Below are 15,536 nucleotides of genomic sequence, written 5' to 3' on the forward strand. Positions count from 1 at the left end.
AGCCTGGTCTATAGAGTGAGTTCCAGGGCAGCCAGGGCTATATAGAGAGACCCTGTCCCAATAAATAAATAAATAAATAAATAAATAAATAAATAAATAAATAAATAAATAAATAAATAAATAAAATAATAAAAGGCTCTTATTTTTAATGAAATCCTACTTATCAGTCTTTCCTCTCATGGTTAGTATGTTTTTCAATGTTTAAAATCTTTGATGTCCCCCATATATATATTATATATATATATATTATGAATATATTCTCTGATTTATTAACCACAAGCTATGCTTTTGTCATTTAGGACCCTAATCCACTTCAAGTGAGTTTTTATAGGCTGTGAAGCAGAGCTCAGAGCTCTTTTTGTAAGAAGATGAGATCATGTGAGAACATCACTGATTGAGGCCAGGAGTGCTGGCTCATGCTTGTTGTTCATCCTAGCACGTGGGAGGCTAGGCTGGAGAATCTTCGTGGGGGGGGGGTTCGAGGACAGCCTTGGCTACAGAGTGAGAACTTCTCTCAAAAGACAGAAGGAAGGAAGGAGGAAGGGAAAGAAGAAAGGAGAGAGGGAGGGAGGGAGGGAGGGGGGAGGGAGGGAGGGAGGGAGGGAGGGAGGGAGGGAGGGAGGAAGGAAGGAAGGAAGGAAGGAAGGAAGGAAGGAAGGAAGGAAGGAAGGAAGGAAGGAAGGAAGGAAGGAAGGAAGGAAGGAAGGGAGAAAGAAAGGAATACAAGGGACTGGAGAGATGGCTCAGCGGTTAAGAGCACTGCCTTCTCTTCCAGAGGACCCGGGTTCAATTCCCAGCACCCACACGGCAGCTCACAGCTGTCTGTAACTCCAGTTTCAAGGGATCTGACAACCTCATACAGACATACACGCAGGCAAAACACCAATGAACATAAAATAAAAATAAGTAAAAGATACATATGTCTAAAATCTCCAAGACAGAATTGTTGATTTAAAAGACTCTCCAGGACTGGGAATATAGCTCAGTAGTGGAGTACTTGCTTAACATGTATGAGACCCTAGGTTTGCTATTCTGTACCACACATGACCATCCAGCTTTTCCTCCATTGTGTATGTATGTGTGATACTGTATCTAGACTCTAAACTCTCTCCTACCAATTTGTCTATTCCCGTGCCAATATCACGCTCTCGTCATCTTGTATTAACTCCTTTAACCTGAGAGTATAATCTGCTGGCTTTGATCTTTCTCTTCAAGATTGTCTTGTGTATTTTAGATCTTTTACATTTTCTCATACATTTCAGTGTCAACTTGTCAGTTTTGACCACCTTTCAAACAACAAGAAGTTTCATTAGGGGGCTGGAGAGATGGCTCAGAGGTTAAAAGCACTGACTGCTCTTCCAGAGGTCCTGAGTTCAATTCCCAGCAACCACATGGTGGCTCATAACCATCTGTAATGAGATCTGGTGTCCTCTTCTGACCTGTAGTCATACATGCTATATATAAAATAAATAATAAATAAATAAATCTTTAAAAAAAAAAAAAAGAAGAAGAAGAAGAAGTTTCATTAGATGGATATTGAATCAAGGCTGGAGAGGTGGCTCAGTGGTTAAGAGCACATACTACTCTTGTCAAGGACCCAAGTTCGGTTCCCAGCACCCATATTAGGCAGCTCACATCCACCAGTCACTCCAGCTCTAGGACATCTGACAATCTCTTCTGGACTGCAAATGAACCTGCCCCTCATACATATACAAAGCCACATGGAGATGCACACACATACACATAATTAAAATATGATAAACCCTTTAAAAAGTAATTAAACTCCAAAATATATTTAAAAGAAGTATATTAAATCTGTAGATAAATTTTGAGAAGGTAGATTTTTCTTTTGTTTATTTATCTTTGTTTTGTTTTTAAAAGAACATCTCCCTGCCAGGCGGTGGTGGCGCACACCTTTAATCCCAGCACTCGGGAGGCAGAGCCAGGCGGATCTCTGTGAGTTCGAGGCCAGCCTGGGCTACCAACTGAGCTCCAGGAAAGGCGCAAAGCTACGCAGAGAAACCCTGTCTCGAAAAACCAAAAAAAAAAAAAAAGAACATCTCCCATAGTGCCATAGTCCAGGATGGCTCCCAATTTACTATGCAGGAGAGAATGATCTTCATGATTTTCCTGTCTCCACCTCCCAAGTGCTATGCTAGAACTCCTTATATAGACCAGGCTGGCTTCAAACTCACAGAGATCCACCTGCCTCTGCCTCCCAAGTGCTGGAATTAAAGGAGCACACCACCACACCCAATATAGATGGACTTCTTGATCCTGTGTTTCCCAGTTGTACTGAATGTGATGTATAACTCCATTTCTTTGGGTCTTTAACCATAGTCTGCTTTTCTCACTTTATAGTGTTAATGTATGTGTAACTATGTCATTAAACATTCTCCTAGAACATGACATTTAATGAACTCATGGTAACTACTATTTGGGAATACCATAAATTAACTTCATTCCTAAGCATTGGGCATTTATTACGAATATTTTGTTCTTATGACAAATTTGGAGATAGTCCACATTATAAATTATCTTGGAGCAAAAGCACAGCTGTGTAGAAGGATGTGTCTGTGCACATGGATGTGCACACATGTGTGTAGTGCCGGAGCTAGAATCCAGGGCCTTGTACATGCTAGGCAAGTACTCTGTGACTGAGCTACATGCCCAACCCTAAAAGAGACTTAAAAAAATTGTGTATATGTATACTTGTGTGTGATATATGTATGTGTTCACGTAAGCGCTTGCATGTGTACATGTAGTACACAAGTTCATGTGTGCACATGGGTGTGAAGGCCAAAGGTTGGACTCAGCTATCTTCTTCAGTGGCTCTCCACTGCAGTTTTGGGACAGGCTCTGTCACTGAATCTGAAGCTCACCCATTTGGTTAGGCTGGCCGGCCAATGAGCTCCAAGGGCTCCATCCACCTCTGGCCCTTTAGCCCAGCACTGGATACATGCCACTGTGCCTACATTTTCATGTGGGTGATGGAGACCCCCAACTCAAGACCTTATGCTGGTGCAGGTCACACTTTGCAACTGAGCCATCTCACCAACCCCCACCAGAAGAGACTTCTGAGGAGTACAGATAAGACCTCCCACCCACCCAGTCGAGAGAGAGAGAGAGAGAGAGAGAGAGAGAGAGAGAGAGAGAGAGAGAATTTTTGGTCTGCAGAATATTAAGCATGTGAGTTTTTCCCCCTCATTTTCTGACCAAACACATTATACATTTTTGTGACTCCGACAAATTCTATTCTATACAGGAAATTCAAGATTCCTAAAAGCAAAAGGCTAAAAAAACATTCCACTCAATCCAGGTATGCTGTGGGATGTCTTTCTGTACTCTGTGAATATGTGTTGCTATGACTGGTTAATAAAGAAGCTGCTCTGGCCTATGGAGAGTCAGGTTATTGCCAGGCGGGAAATACAGCAGAGAGACAGGAAGAGGAAGGGCAGAGTCAGGAGCCACTAAACAGACACAGAAGAAGCAAGATGACAAGGCAGAACTGAGAAAAGGTATCAAGCCACGTGACTAAACATAAATAAGAATTATGGGTTAATTTAAGTGTAAGAGCTAGTCAGTAATAAGCCTGAGCAGCCAAGCAGTTATAATTAATATAAGCTTCTGAGTGATTATTTTGTAACTGAGCCACAGAACTGTGAGGGCTTGGCTGGACCAGAGAAACCTTCTGACTACACAGGCATGAGAGAAATTTTGCTTCTAACTACTATTAAAAGTGAAGATTTTGTGGCATTTTCTCAGACTCCTGATTGTCTCATCTATACATAGAATAAGAAGCCAACTATGGTGGTGCATACCTGTGATCCCATCACAGAGGAGGAGCAGAGACAGGGGACAGGCTAACCTAGGCTGCCAGTAGCAGGCTAGCCTAGACTATACTGTGAGTTCAAGGCCAACCGGACCTGCATAATGAATTCCCGTATCAAAACAAACAAAACAAAACAAGCAAGCCAAAAAAGGGCTGGGGATGTAGCTCAAAGGTAAAAAGTATGCCTAGGACTCTGGGTTCAATCCCCAGCACCGCTAAAAGTAAACAAGTAAATGAGGGTCCTGACATTAAAATCCCTTCAACTTTGAACATTTCACTATTTCACTAAGTTCGTGGGGTCAAAACAGATGGATGAAAACAACCAGTACATATATAAGGAAAACAGAGTGAAGGAAATTATATATGCTAAGCATAAACAATAGGAGCTTCCCATCTGTGATGGTTAACATTGATTGTCAACTTGACAGATCCTACAGTCACCTAGGAGACAGGCCTCTGGGCATTCCTGGGGGAGGTTATCTAGATTAAGTCAATTAAGAGAGGAAGACCTACCCTAAATGAAGATGGTACTATCCCATGAACCAGGCCCTGGGCTGAACAAAAAGGAGAAAAAAAAATTGAGCACCAGTAGTCATCTCCCTCTGTATCCTGATTGCAGATGTGATGTGAACAGTGGCCTCAAGGTCCCGCCATTGTGGCTTCTCTATCATGGTGGGCTGCACCCTGAACTGTGAGCAAAAAGCAACCTTCCTTCTTTAATTGTTTTTATTAGACATTCTGTGGCAGTATTAAGAAAAATAACACACTGTCCAAAATATGGAAACTGACACAAATATATAGATTTAAACATGAATAGTCAATACCCAGTTATCTTCCTTAAGTAATCAGAAGTGAACAAGAAGTTCATAAGTTAAAAGTACAGTAAAGCTCATTAAAATAGGAAATTAACATGCTGTCAGCCTGTCAACATATATATATATATATATATATATATATATATATATTAGCAAAAAAGAAATAGAAATGGTTAAAATGCCAATAATACTTTCATGGTTGTGAAGTATTCAGCTACACACACACAAAAAAAAAAAAAACCCACCATTTTACAGGTAGCTTCCTAGAGTTGAGCATGGAAGTTGTCATTGGGTGAAGTTTCCTGGGGAGCAATCTATGAATATGTCCAAAGGAGCTATGAAATTAATTCTGTTGTTAAATAATGATTCCTAGCCATGTATGCTAGGTCATGCCGATAATCCCAACATTTGAAAGGCAGGAGAATCAAGAATTCCAGGTCAGTCTGGCCTAAAAAGACCCTACCTCAGCAATGCAAACACACACAATAACAGTTATTCTAATGAAATAATGTAGAGCTGGGTGGTAGTGGTGCACATCTTTAATCCCAGCACTAGAGAAGCAGAGGCAGTCAGATCTCGTGAGTTAGAGGCCAGCCTGGTCTACAGAGCTAGTTCCAGGACTACAGGGGGTAGGGCGGGGGGATAATGTAGATGAAAAGAAACAGTTTACAAAATTTGGACATATTTATTGTTTGTCCAGATGTTGAAATAAAAGAATAAAGTAACAGCTAAACAGGAAAATAAAGTCTTCAATAGAAATTTATGCCAGGTGGTGGTGGTGCACACCTTTAACCCCAGCACTTGGGAGACAGAGGCAGGCAGATCTCTGTGAGTTCAAGGCCAGCCTGGTCTACCCAGTAAGTTCCAGGACAGGCTCCAAAGCTACACAAAAAAACCCTGTCTCAAAAAAAAAAGAAAGAAAGAAAGAAAGAAAGAAAGAAAGAAAGAAAGAAAGAAAGAAAGAAAGAAAGAAAGAAAGAAAGAAAGAAGAAAAGAAAATTCATCTATGCCTCCATTCAATAAACATTCAAGTGCGTACTATCAAAAGAAAATGAATTTTGTTTGTTTAAGATAGAGTCTCACTATGTAGCCTAGGCTAGCCCCAAACTCACACTTCTCCTACCTCAGCCTCCCCAGTGCTAAGATTGCAGGCATGTACCACCATGCCTGTCTAAGGTAAGGGATTTTTTTTTTTTTTTTTTGGTTTTTCGAGACAGGGTTTCTCTGTGTAGCTTTGTGCCTTTCCTGGAGCTCACTTGGTAGCCCAGGCTGGCCTCGAACTCACAGAGATCTGCCTGCCTCTGCCTCCCGAGTGCTGGGATTAAAGGCGTGTGCCACCAACGCCCGGCTTGGAATTTTTTTTTTTTAAAAAAAGGAGGGACAGAGAGAAAGAGAAAGATACACACACACACACACACACACACGCACACACACACACACACACACACATACGCGCACAAGAGAGAGACCGAGACCAAGCGAGACCGAGAGATCTCATTTTTCCTTAAATTTGGACTCAGGGAGATAACATGAAATGTACAGACATTCCTTTAGGGCTTAATATGTCCAGGTTGGAAAGGATTCAGTCTTCACATATAACCCTGAGAGGTGGGCATGATGACTAATATTCCGTGAAACCTGATAGGGAAATAACCTTAATAATAAACAGAGCATTCCGGCAAAGGGAAGCACCGTAGGTTGTTTCTCTGCTCATCATCTGGCCCAGTTGTTAAGGGACAGCTCTGGGATTTGGTTGGAGGTCACATGGCTCCAAAGCTCCTGGCCCGGACTCCCACACCTACTGTCTCATTCACTTTTTATTAGGAATTATGGGGAAAGAAGTGGCAATAGGTACAAAGTACCACGGAAGCATGAAGCATAAAACTGTGGGTTTGGCAGGGGTAAGGAACAGAGGGTGGGGCCGGATCAGGGAGGACGAAGATGCAGAAAAGGCACAAGACACACCTTGGATTGGGCAAGGCCTGGTACACCCAGCTAGGTGTTTAGATGTTATCCTGAGGACAAAGTGCAACGGCTGAAGGATGTAAACTGGTGAGTGGTGCAATCGTGCTCGTCTGGTGAAGTGGGAGTTGGAGGATGGGGGAGGAAAAGCAGGTTGGGACAGTGCGAGTGCCGAAGAGGATGAATTGATATTCTCCCTCTCCTGCCAGCACAGAAGCCCGATGAAGGGAAGGACCGGGGCTCGGCTTTATCCGCAGCACAGCGGAGATACCCAATAACGACATATTAAATGAACGAAGCACAGATCATTTCTTGTGTCAAATAGCATGGAGTTTCCACTCTCCTGCCTCACATTCCAGGTCCTCCAGGCTGGCCTTCTTAATTTTCCCATCGTATACAGCACAGTCTGCTCGGGGGGCTCCAACCTCCCCATTCCTCTGTAAACTTCACCTGGGGCTGTAAAGAATCCTCCCTTCTCCATCTCCGTCTCCATCTCCGGACCAGAATGAATCTCTTTAACAAGTTCTGCTGTGTTTCCTTTTGTTTGGTTTTTGAGATCTCCATCAGTGAAAAGTGGGGGAGGGAGTGGATAGTGTTGCGAGGGGATTTCCAGGGGCAATGTTTCAAAATATAACACTATTTAGGAAAACGTTCCCTGAGTAACTCTTTGTGTTGAGACAGGGTCTCACTTTGCAGTCTGGCTTTGAACCCACATCGTAGGCCTGCTGGCCTTGAACCCAAGATCCACCTGATTCTGCCTCCCAAATGCTGGGGTTACAGATGTGGACCACCAATAGCTGGCTCCCCAAAGTGATTCTATGACAACACACCAGCCACTTGGACTGCAAGCCACTGATGTAAATTTCCCAATGCTTTAAAACCCCCGTCAAATCCTTTTCCAGCATTGGTGTTCTGAAGGCTTTACATGACCTCTCTGACCTCCTGACCTCTTTAAAATTCATTGGAACTCTAAAAAAGCTTAGGAACCAGCCCACACCTCCAGAAACAGTCATGCTGTACTTGAATAAGATAAAGGTTTCTCTCTTCCTTCCTTCCTTCCTTCCTTCCTTCCTTCCTTCCTTCCTTCCTCCCTCCCTCCCTCCCTCCCTCCCTCCCTCCCTCCCTCCCTCTCTCCCTTCCTTCCTTCCTTCTTTCCTTCCTTCCTCTCTCTTTTTTTTCTCTCTCTCCCCCTCTCTTTCCTTCCTTTTTTTCCCCAAGACAGGTTTCTCTGTGTAATAGCCCTGGCTGTCCTGGAACTCACTCTTTAGACCAAGCTGTCCTGGAACTCACAGAGATCCTCCTGCCTCTGCCTGTGACTAAAGGCACATCCCATCACAAGATAAAGGTTTGGGTTTTTTTGTTTGTTTGTTTGTTTGTTTTACAGGAATATAATGTTGATCTTACCAGGGCGCTACATGAAATGGCAGGAGGCTCCCTGTCCTTGCCCTAGTAGGAGCTAGGAATCACTGTCCATGGTTCACTTCCTAGAAGACTCCCTCTACCACCCAAATTGCCTGCTTCCTTCCCGATGTGAGCCTCAGCCTACCAACACAGCTGTCCGCATCCACTGCCCTAGCCCTACACTTCTCTTCTCCCTGCAGACTCCAGAGCTGCTACCTACCTAGCCCTAGGCAGTTAGAGGCTAGTTAAAGCCTCTTAGCCTTCCTGCCCATAGCTACTGTAAGCATTCTCAGCTTACTTTCTCAGCCTGTGTCCCTGGGGTGTGCTCACCCCTTACAGTTCCCAGCACTCCATAAAACTGGGCGTGGTGGTGCATGCCTGCAATCCTAGTACTCCAAAGGTAGAGGCTAGAGGCTAGAAGTTCACCACCGTCCTTGGCTGTTTAGCAAAGTTTAAGGACAGTTTGAACTGCAGGAGGCCTTGTTTAAATGGCAAAACAACAGCACGTGGCATTGCCAGTCATAGGGGTTTCTGAAAAAAAAAAAAAAAAGCTATTATCTAGGATATAGGTACAGGGACACAGAGCATCGCTATGAGGTCTGACCTAGGTCCTAGAGTTTGAGGTTGCTGAGTTTGAGGTGGCTCATCGCATTCTCTAGGTGGTCTGTGTAAGCTTGCAGCGGGAGAGCAACCTCTTGTGAGCAAGCGAGATGTCATCCTCTGAGCTGCTGGCACTGTTTAACACTTGGGGACACAACAGGAAAGTGTGGTCATCGCTGTTATGGTTTGCCCTCAAAAATAAAATAAAGAATGTGGGTCGGCAGGGGATGCCAGGTTCTAAGATGTCAGAGTAGGAAGGAGAGAGGCAGAAAAGAGGACTTTCTTGCATAGCATGGTATCTCTCAAGTAAAAATCTGGGAGTGACAGAGAGGAGTAGAAACAGCAAGGTCCAGATGCAGGTTCCAACTTCAGGATTACGTCAACAAGATCAACTTTTATAGATCTCAACTTCTAGTTAAAAGTAATTGTGTCTTTTTTTAAAGTTCCTAGCACAATCTGTCCACTTCCTGTTTTCCTTTTGTCCTTCCATCCCTATCCTTTGGTTAAGAGGCCAACTTCTTCTTAGCAACCAAACCCCCAGACACCATGGCTACACTGAGCCCACCCTGCCTTTCCAGTCTATGAGGCCAAGCTTTGGGCCAGGACCATCTGATAGAAGAGAATTTCCTTCATGCTTATTACTCAGGGCAGTAAAAACCCCTGTGTAGGTGGAGTTTTTTGTTGGAATCATCAGCTCCCCAAATAACCACACAGAGACTTCTTATTAATGCTCAGCCAATAGCTTAGGCTTGTTACTAACTCATTAACCCATTTTTTTAAAATCTATGCTCTAGCACGTGGCTGTACCTTTTTTCAGCCTGGCATGTTCATCTCCTGCCTGCTCTACATCTGGCTGGCGACTCTGCCCTTCTTCATCCCCATGCTCTCTTTTTGTCTACAAGTCCCACATAAACTAACTATTCGTGGCCATTTATCCTTTTATTAAACCAGTGAAAGCAACAAATATTCACAGTGTACAAAAAGATTGCTGCATAGTACCCCTGAGAGGTGTTTTCTGCTGTGCCAAATTAGAATTCTTGGGGAATGTTTTCCATTGATGTTTCAAAGACCGGTAATTGAAGTCCACACTGCTATAGATACTTTCCTATAGCTCCCACTAAGGCTCAGATAGGTTGTGCAGACCAATCTGGAAATGCACCCTTTGTACCATGGTCTCTGTGGGAAAATAGAGTCTGTATTCCAGAGCAATTGACCTTTTGGAGTTGAGCCAGTTCCTAAGTTGGGGACATTTTGTACACTGTTATATTATATGTGTGTGCTTCATCTGTGTGTCTTAGAATCAAAGACTTGCCAGGGGTAGAGGATACCATGAAGAGTATTTTAGTAATGGAAATCTTTTGTAGTTAATTATACCCAAAGTCAGAAGATGGATTTGGCTAACATTGTCCAGTTACTCTGGTCTTCCACCTTTGATCTGATTCTTTTCCTGCAACCCAACTTGTTCTGTGGCCATTTTCCCACATGGTCAATGACCTTCCCAAAGTACCTCCTTTAGTGCAAAATCAGACACAGTTTCTTGATACTCAGCTTTGCATTTCACTTTAGAAGTCTGTTCATTGTAAGATTTCTGTAAATATCGATGTGTGTGGCGGGGGGGGGTGGGGTGGGGGGGACGGGGGGAGTGGGCACACACCTTTAATCCCAGCACTTGGGAGGCAGAGACAGGCAGATCTCTGTGAGTTCGAGGATAACCTGGTTTACAAAGAAGTTCCAGGACAGTCAGGGCTACACAGAGAAACCCTGTCTTAAATGCCACCCCCCCAAAAAAAAATTCTAGGAATAACAAGGACCACAGGGTATTTCAATTAAGAACATATATGTTGGGCATGAAATGGCTCACTTTGTAAAGGTGCTTGCTGTTCCAGTCCCTGGAACCCATGTAAAGGTACAAGACAGAATCAACTCCACAAAGTTGTTCTCTACATGTCTCCATGCACACACAGGCTCTCACACACAATAGTCATACAACTTTTTAAAAAGAATAGATGCAGTGAACTGGACCTACCTAAAATTAAGGTGTAAATAATAATTCATAAATGCTATATTTAATCAGTATCTCCTACCTAAAAGGATCCATTGGTGATAAGTCTAACTGTAGTGAATATTTATCACAGTCACAGATGCATTGGTTTTAGTTTTAGGAGATATAAGCTGTTCATTTTTATGTGTTCTTACAGAAGAGCTATTGATCTCATGACATTTTAGAAAACTCATCTTGGGCTAGGGATATGTCTGCTCCATGGCAGAGCACTTGCTCAGTATGCGTGAGGTTCTGTGTTCCACCCCCAACAACGCCAAAAGGAGACAGAGAGCGGCAGGGAGGGAGTGGCAAGGAAGGAAGGAAAGAAGACAGAGGTCAGAGATTTATTTTATTTACCCGAGTCAGTTGAAAGAGACTTTCAGAAACCATTCAGGTAACTGAAAAGGCGAGCAGAACAGTTTTGGTCCTAAGAGACCAACTTGTATTATTAGTGAGAAAACATTTCAAGTGTTTCCTTTGAAACAAACTTTCACTTAGTATATTTTCCCTCAGCAACAAGTAGCTATTAGTGAGCTCTTGGTGTCCTGTTTGAAAGAGAAACATTTTTACAGATGTAGACCACAGAGCCTGTTGTAACAAACTAACCCTGACCTAAATACATACTGCCCCGGTAATCTCTTTACAAGATAAAAGGAATGGCCACAGACTCAACTCCAACCAATAAACGGTCGCCATTGATGGTGACTGTTCTTCTAACCTTAATTGCCCTCTATTAACAGTTTTCTATGGCTAATTAACCCTTCAGTCATTAGGGATTTGTTTTCTATTCAGTTTATCTTGAAGGGTCAAGATGGGGGGGGAGCTCTACTGTGTGTGTGTGTGTGTGTGTGTGTGTGTGTGTGTGTGTGTGTGTCCCTGTTGGGGGGCCAGGATAAATGAGAAGTCTTTGCCCAAGGTCAAGGAGACACTTGTGCTTTAATTATTTTGGACTAAGGGAGGATAGAGTGTATATAATAAAAGTACATATGTGTGTATAAATATTAAAAAATGGGAAGTATCTAAAATGACTGAGGACAAGGATTACGCCTAGTTTCCTTTTCTTTCTTTCAGTTTTTGTTTGTTTTTTGAGACAAGGTCTCATTATTGAGCTCTGGCTGTCTTGGCACTCACTGTGTAGATCTTCCCAGTGCTGTTATTAAAGGTGTGTGAGTCACCACACCCACACCCGGCTTGAGTTACTTTCCTATTGCTCTGATAAGACACCATGACCAAGACAACTTATAAAAGAAAAATCTTTAATTTGGGGCTTACTGTTTCAGAGGGTTTAGAGTCCATGATCATCGTGGTGGAAAACACGCATCAGACAGGCCTGGCACTGAAGCAGAAGCTGAGAGCTCACATCTTAAGACGACCAGAAGGCAGAGCAGACAGAGAGGCTGGGAATAGCAAATGGCAAGAGCCTTCTGGAACCTCAAAGCCCACTCCAGTGACACGCCTCCTCCAACAAGGCCACACCTCCTGATCCTTCCCAAACAGTTCCACCAACTGAGGACCAAGTATTCAAACATGTGAGCCTATGGGAGTCATTCTCATTCAACCCACCACACCTTCTTGGGAAACCAGTGGCTTTGCCATGCTGATTATTTTCTCATATGTGCGGTGAAATAAAATCTGAACTAAATCTTAAGGAAAAAAAAAAACTGAAGAATTCTGAATTATTACTTTTTTGGGGGGGTTGCTTTTTCTGGTATTTTTTTTTTTTTGAGACAGACTTCCTCTGTGTTACTATTGTTAGTGTCCTAGAACACAGTAGACCAAAGGCTGGCCTCAAACTCAGAGATCTGTCTGCCTCTGCCTCCCAAGTGCAGGGATTAAAGGTGCTCACCACCACTGCCCAACTAAATTCTTACATTTTTTTCCCCCAAGAGAGGGTTTCTCTATGTAGGCCTGACTGTCCTGGAACTTGATCTGTAGACCAGGTTGGTCTCAAACTCAGAGATCCACCTGTCTCTGCCTCCTGAGTGCTGGGATTAAAGGCGTGCACCACCACCACCACCGCCCGGCCAGAATAATTTTTTTGTACACTGTAGAGATTTTCTTTGTTAGGGCACCTTCTGAATGGTTTAATAAAAAGGTAAATGGCCAATAGCTAGGCAGGAAGGGGTTAGGCAGGACTTCTGGGCAGAGAGAGAAGGAGAGGAGGTGAATCTAGGCACAGGAGAGATGCCAGAGGACATGGAGAAGAAACAGGAGGTACAAAATGAAGGAGAGGTAAAAAGCTATGAGGCAAAATGTAGATTAATATAAATAGGTTAATTTGTTATAAGAGCTAAATAGAAACAAGCCCAGCTTTCATAATTAATAAGAAGTCTCTGTGTCATTATTTGGTACAGAGAATGACTTGTTATAGAAAGTGACATAATATCTACCTCCATCTGTAACTGACCTCTTCTCTGGTTTCTAAAAAGCAGAGTCAGTTTTGTGGTCTGTCTTTAGCAAATCAATAGGATCTAACGCCAGGCATTTTGCAAATAAAATTGCTCATTTAATCTAATCTTCCCCACTCTTGGTTTCCTTTTTATTTTCTTCTGTACTTCTAAAAATATATTTTTAGTCAGACATTGGTGGCAGAGCACGCCTTTAATCCCAGCACTTGGGAGGTAGAGGCAGGTGGATCTCTGGGTTCGAGGACAGCAAGGTCTGCAGAGTGAGTTCCAGGACAACCAGGGCTACTCAGAGAAACCCTATCTTGAGGAAAAATATTTTTATGTGTATGAGTGTTTTGTCTTCATGTATGTTTATGAACTATCTATGGACAGTGCCCATAGAAGCCAGAGTGGGCATCAGATGCCCTGGGACTTGTTAGATCTCAAACTGGGGACAAAAGGCTGAGGTACCTATTTAACCTATCAAAGGGGCTGCTGTCCACCAGGTTCTTTCTCTCAGCATCCCTCAGTCCCTACCATACAGGGTGACAGGCATACATACCCCACCTCTTACCCTAAACTTCTCCAGCCCAGCAGCTAGGCTGCCCTTCCCCGTATAGTCCAGCCATTTTGGTTGGTTACCTGCCCTTTTTTTTTTGACCTCTTGGATGCTGCACTTGGTGTGTGTCATCCATGCCCCCCCCCCATCTCCTCACTATATTCAGTGTCATGTCCACTCTGGACTCTCCCAAATGTCTCTGCCTCTGACTATGCTCTCTCTTTTATCTACAATAAACTTTCTCCTCCACCATACCTAGGAGCAGTCATGTTCTTTCCTTTTTTTATTTCTTGTTTTCATTCACAACTGAAGTTTATAGGTGGTTGTGAGTCATCGTGTGGGTGCTAAGAACCCACATGCTCTGCAAAAGCAGCCCAGTGCTCGTCACCTCTGAACCATCTCTCCAGCCCCTGTATTTGTTTAAATTTACCCCAACTGTAAGCATTTATTTAAGTTAATGTAAATCTTTCCTTCTGGAATAGAGTTGGGTATAAATAAAGTGGACTTGAACAAAATATAGTGAAAACGAGCCATCTCTTAACCTCTAAAAATCCCCAAAGCAAACTGCTAGTTTTCACAGACTACTCCAGAGTCTGTGTAGTCTACATTAGCCATCAATATACAGGCTGAGTTCTAAAATAGAGAAATAACTAAGGGGGTGTTTTAGGAAATTCTAGCATTCCTCTGGACATGTAAAGTACTTGATTACATACTGTTTTTTTCCAAAACAACACACACACACACACACACACACACACACACACACACACACCCCTTAGTTTCTGCTCTCCAAGTTCGTGTCAAAGCATATGCACCTTTGAGAAAGAGCATTGCAATTTGGTACACATTCTAGCACTGGATTCCTGGGTTTGGATCCCAGTTCTCACGTTTGTTTGGAGTCCCAGATAGTCTTATCCACAAGTGGATGTAATAATGGTACCTGCCACCTAGGGCTTGCTGTAAGGATTAAATGAGATGCTGCTGCATGACATCTAAATTAGTGCCAGGATACGCGATCTCAGTAAGTGTTAGCTATTAGTGGTGTGTGAGCGAGAAAAGCGTACCCAGCCGTGCGCTCTCAGCTTCATGAAGTTTGATTTCTGGAAAAGCACCGGTTTGGGAATAGGTAAAATCTTTGCCTATATCTTTTCCGTGGCTATTCTTCCTACTGTCCTTTGGTGGCAATTTAGGTGTTGGAAGGAAAGGTGAGCAACGAACCTTTCCAAGTCCCCGAGTTTCTATTTCTCCCTGTCCTGTATGAACCAGATACTTGGTGGGTGGTGCAGCCACAAAGATCAACGTGGTGTGTATGGTGTCTTGAGACAGGAACTCCTGTAGTACAAGCTGCCAGTCAGTCCTGTTATGTAGTTGACGATGACCTTGAGCTGCGGCATCTGCCTACATCTCCCAAGTGCAGGGATTACAGGTGTCTCATGCCTAACAAACGATGTTATCCTCTAGGAATCGAGTGCAGGAGAAAAATGTTTAAATTATCATAGGATTATTAATCTTCATAAGAAGATTAAGCAATATAATTGAGCAACGAATAGAAAAGCACTATAGAAAAGTGGGATCTAGAGTGTATGGAGATGTAAGGTATGATAAAAGGGTTACAGAGGCAGAAGCCGGGAGCGTGTAAAATCTTATTACTGATGACTGGGGCCCACTTTGATGCTTGTTTCATCCAGGGCCCCCTGGAGAATCAGCCACACTGGTAAAACGATAATAACCCCTCATTTGCAATGTCAGTATTTTTCAGCAGAGAAGTCTCCTGCTTCCAGCACGAGTAACTGCGGCACACGTTCCCAGCTGGGCGGAAACCATGAGGTACTGTTTGCAAAAGCCGTGAACCCGAACCAAGAAAAGCAAAAGGCAAGGCGGGAGGGCCGCCAATCGCTAACTCTGCGGAAACTCCAGGCCCCTAGGTGTATGTAGCAAG

Source organism: Peromyscus maniculatus, chromosome 22, assembly GCF_049852395.1.
Source record: "Peromyscus maniculatus bairdii isolate BWxNUB_F1_BW_parent chromosome 22, HU_Pman_BW_mat_3.1, whole genome shotgun sequence".
Classification (NCBI taxonomy): domain Eukaryota; kingdom Metazoa; phylum Chordata; class Mammalia; order Rodentia; family Cricetidae; genus Peromyscus; species Peromyscus maniculatus.